The sequence below is a fragment of the Nothobranchius furzeri genome, chromosome 7 (genome assembly GCF_043380555.1).
Source record: "Nothobranchius furzeri strain GRZ-AD chromosome 7, NfurGRZ-RIMD1, whole genome shotgun sequence".
NCBI classification, from domain to species: domain Eukaryota; kingdom Metazoa; phylum Chordata; class Actinopteri; order Cyprinodontiformes; family Nothobranchiidae; genus Nothobranchius; species Nothobranchius furzeri.
In genome coordinates, this window is record NC_091747.1 from 31850292 (window position 1) to 31854991 (window position 4700).

The following is a 4700-nucleotide window of genomic DNA, read 5'->3' on the forward strand; positions in this document are numbered from 1 at the left end:
CCAGCTGATGAGCAGATAACTGCAGCTTGGTCACCTCCGGACACACCCACCTGCAGCAGGAGACTCAAACCCCAAAGAGGAAATGGTAGAAGCAACCCAGACTGTGACATATCCACATTCATCAGTAAAAGCAGAGTTCAGAACTGTTCCAATAACGTCTTTAGAACACTCTCAATTCTTGCTGAGTGTTTCAATGAGCATAACAATCCTTAGATAATTAGTTTGAGTGTTTTTAAAAGCAGTCCAGCGACATTTCCTAAGAAAGCACAAAAACTGAAGCTTTGTTGGTCGGTTAATTGTTTCTGTCTTTGCAGCTGGAAACATTTCAGCTGAGAATGCATTTGCTATCCCAACCTTCTCATATGGCTCCACAGCCTGCATTGACACATATCTTTAAATGTGCTCACTTGGCATTCTTTTTCTTTATGCCACCCCATTAAGCCTGTGTGGGGTAGTGCCTTAAAGTTCTCTCATGCTTTGGTTCCATGGGAAAAATGGAAGAAATATAAAAGTCATTTCATGAGGGCACTTATGTTAACAATCCATGTTACATTATCATAAAAGTGACCAGGGTTTAGGCATACCCGGGGACTGTGTGAGATATTAGCTAGTTTGCGTCTCTGAGTGTTTCAGTCTACTTGCAAATGCATTTGAATTGGTTTTCCACCATTTGTCTGACCCAATATAAATGGCATGTTGAGAAAAGTGAGTGGGGAGCATTTACATGCAAGAGATGACAACGTGTTCACCCCCGCATGTATAGATTGTGACTTCTCTCACTCACATTTATACTGTGGTTCCTTTCCTCACACTCTCTTTCCTGTTCATTTTTCTTTTTTTTTCACTATCTTGTCCCTCTCATGATGTTTTTTCCTCTGGTTGTTACATTAGCATAACACAGCTTGTGCCTGCCAGTGAAGGCATATCCAGCCCACACCTCCCTCAGTCCTACCGCAGCAGCCGCAACTATACTGTTGAGGCGTCCAATGACAGCAGCACCCCTCGCTCCTGAAATATGGGACATCTTTGGCAGGATTATAATTAACGAAAAAACTGTGGAGCCACTGGTGAACTTGCAACAAGCTAACTTTGTAAAGCTGCATTTGGAAATAAATCTCACACAGGCCAGTGATGCTGGTTAGTGCTTCATTTACATAAACTATAGAAGTGTCTAAGATAGCATGCTCTGATAGCAAGAAACACTGTGACGCATAAAAAAAACAATACACTGACAGTCAGTCAACTGGAGACTAGAAGGGACAGTCTCAGTCCAAGCAATACCAATTGTGAAATAATTTCTAATTCACTCAACCAAGTGTCCATCCATCCATCCATCCAGCTTATCTGGGGCCAGGTCGCGGGGCAGCAGCCTAAGCTTGGAGGCCCAGACTTCCTTCTACCCAACTACTTAGGCCAGCTCCTCCAGGGGAATCCCAAGGCATTCCCTGGCCAGCCAAGAGACATGGTTCATCCAGTGTGTCCTGGGTCTTCATTTAGGTCTACTGCCGGTTGGACATGCCCAAAAAACCTCACCAAGGAGGCGTCCAGAAGGCACGTCTCAACGTGGAGGAGCAGCATATCTACTCCGAGCCCCTCCCAGATGATCGAGCGGTGGAAAAAGTTGAAATCTGTTCAATTTTCAAGCTCACAATATACAATACTAAAATGAAAATGAGTAAAAAGAATACACTGTGGTGCAGCTAAGTCACTGGGTTTGCTGTGAAATGAAGTACAGTTCCTGACAAAAGTCTTGTCGCTTGTGTATGTTATAGAAACTCCTGCTGTTAACCTGACTTTTAATTGATCAATTGGTGTTAGAAATAGCTCGTGTGAAAAGCTAAAGCCCTCCCAAATAATGTTAAATGTACTGAGGGGAAAAAACAGTTTCACTGAAAAAATATGCATCATTTAATCACAACAGAAAGGTCAAAAACTTGCAAGACAAAAGTGTTGTCGCCTATACTGAAAATGATCAACTTTACAGCCAGTCCAGAAATATATCAGCAACCGCACACCCCCATACTAGATGTAACCCCAGACCATGATTTTGCCTCCACCAATCTTCCATGTATTCTGGGTAAATCTTGGCTCCATGCGGGGTTCCATTAGTTCTCCTGCAATATTTGTGGCAACTGTGGTGTAGTTCAACAGAAGATTAATCTGAAAAATCCACCTTCTGCCACTTTTCTAGCATCCATCCTTTTAGCAGGCCATGGGACTTGGCAAATACCACAAGGTTTTTCAATTGTCTTTTGTTAGTGCTGGCTTATGGGCACTGATTCGACCATGGTGGCCATTTCAAGACATAATACGACAAACTGTTCTGGTTGACACAGGGATTTCAGGTGACCAGGTCTCCTGGAGTTCTGCTGCAGTTGAAAATGGGCTTGACTTGGAGTTTTGAGCCAACAAACGGCCCTCTCAAGCAGTGGTCTTGTGAGGTCTGCCTGACCTGGGCTTGTCAAAAACTTCTCCAGTCTCTTCAAATCTTAATTATTCTCTGAACTTGACACTGACACATTGAAGGTGTGTGCCACATCAGCAGTGGATTTGGTCTTCAGCCTCTTGATAATCCACACTTTCGTTTCAGAGTGAATCTTAGGCCTAGTCCACACGTAGCCGGGGTTTTTTAAAAACGAATATCCGCCCCTCCAAAAACTTGCATCCAAACCACCGCGTTTTAAAAACAAACTCTGTCCACACGTACCCGGATAAATACGTTGTTAAGGACATGCCAGACCTGTAGGCGGCAGTACTTCCCCCGTTCTTAACCTCGTCCTTCGTCTGTGATCTTCCACAAGGAGAAGTAATTCCGCTTGCAAAAACAAACAAGCAGAAATCGCTTGGACAATTGATGGATCGGATAGTGACAGAGCGCAGCTGTGAGCTTCCATGATGTTGGCTAGTGTAAACACAGGTCGCACACGTGATGTCAGCATTTTTTTTGTCACGGAAAGTGACGTTGCGGACCTTAAAACTCTGGTTTTGTCTGTCCACACGCAGACACCCAAAACGGAGAAAACGCAGATCTTCACTTTGGCCGGAGTTTTTAAAAAGATCCGTTTTCGTGTGAAAAAACTCCGTTTTCGTGTGGATGACAGGCCAAAACGTAGAAAAATATCTACGTTTTGGCAGATCCCCGGCTACGTGTGGACAGGGCCTTAGGCATGTTTGCAGAGGTCTAGTAACAGTTGATGTGAATGTCTAGTGTACTGGGGTTCTTTTTATACACACCCAACACCTAAATGATCCATTATTACTAACAGGCGAAGCTCATATGACAAGGCGACAACCAGTGTTGGGAACGTTACTTTAAAAAAGTAATTAGTTATAGTTACTGATTACTTTGTCAAAAAAGTAACTCAGTTACTAACTGAGTTACAAGATCATAAAAGTAACTAATTACCAACAAAGTAACTACTTAGTTACTTTTTTCATTAAAGAATGCAAGAATTACTACAATAGTGAAATATAAATGACTAATGACTGAACATAATAAAATGTATGTCCAAATGTTTTATATAAACCTGAATAATTTAAACAAATAAGCACTTAACAGGAGGAACTACTAATAGGAACATTACACTAATCTAGACTATTAAAAGGTCACTGTGTGATATTTAACAAAAACCCAATCAGCTAAAATTTAAAATTGCTAATAGAAACACCTGTAAAGGTTCCCGAGCCTTTAAATGGTATCTCAGTCTAGTTAAATTACAGAAATAAATGTAATTTTGCACAGCATTCTAATTTTTCCAGCTTCACATAATTGTGTGTTTTTAGTAGCATTTCTGTTGCTGGTATTCTAGTAACGGTTAAATAAATAAATATCCTTTAAAATGACACTAGAAGAGGCACAGATCTGATGGAGGACTTAAATGTACTAACTTGGGTCAGACCCAACCACAGAAGAGCTGAAGCTGGGTGGTGAACACACACAGGTAGTTCTGATAACACCTGAGCTCCATGACGTTTGAGACTGATGCATCAGTGTTACAGCGGGACTAAAGACATGATCAGAAACAGGTTACAGCTGGATGATCTAGGAAGGTAGAAGATCAGGACGTCTGAGCGGTGAACAGGTGAGCGGAGCTTCGGGACGTCCCGCTGTCATGCTAAGAAGGGCACGGCTGCAGACCCGCAGATTCGCTGCTGCAGATTCCCACCTGCAGCAGCGAATCTGCGGGGGGTCTGCAGCCGTAGACTATTCATCACGTCTTCCTCGTTCATCACGGCCATGATGCTCTTGGATGAAAACATCTGCCTTTTTAGCTCCTGATCAGCTGATGACAGCTTCAACACACCGCGCTGCTTAATGCACGCATTTTCTTATCAGTAACAGGAACGACGTTTTGAAAAAGAAGACGTAATTAATTAGTTTGCTCGTTACAGAAAGAAATATTTTTTATTAACGCGGTTATTTTAAACGGAGTTATTCCCGTTGTGTCTACAGAATGCAGTGACTGAGACCGTGAGGGTCTCCGCCCACCCGGCCAATCATCATCGTGTTTGTAAGTGTGTTACCGACACCTCTCTCTCCCTGGCTGCAGCTGAAGTGTGGCGGTCAGAAAGCCTCACGCTGCTGCTCAACGTTCGACAAGCACATAGTAACGCACAACGTTCCGTCCCCAGTAACGGTAACGGCGTTGCAACGGCGGGAAAAGTAATTAATTAGATTATTCCGTTACCTATAAAAGAAC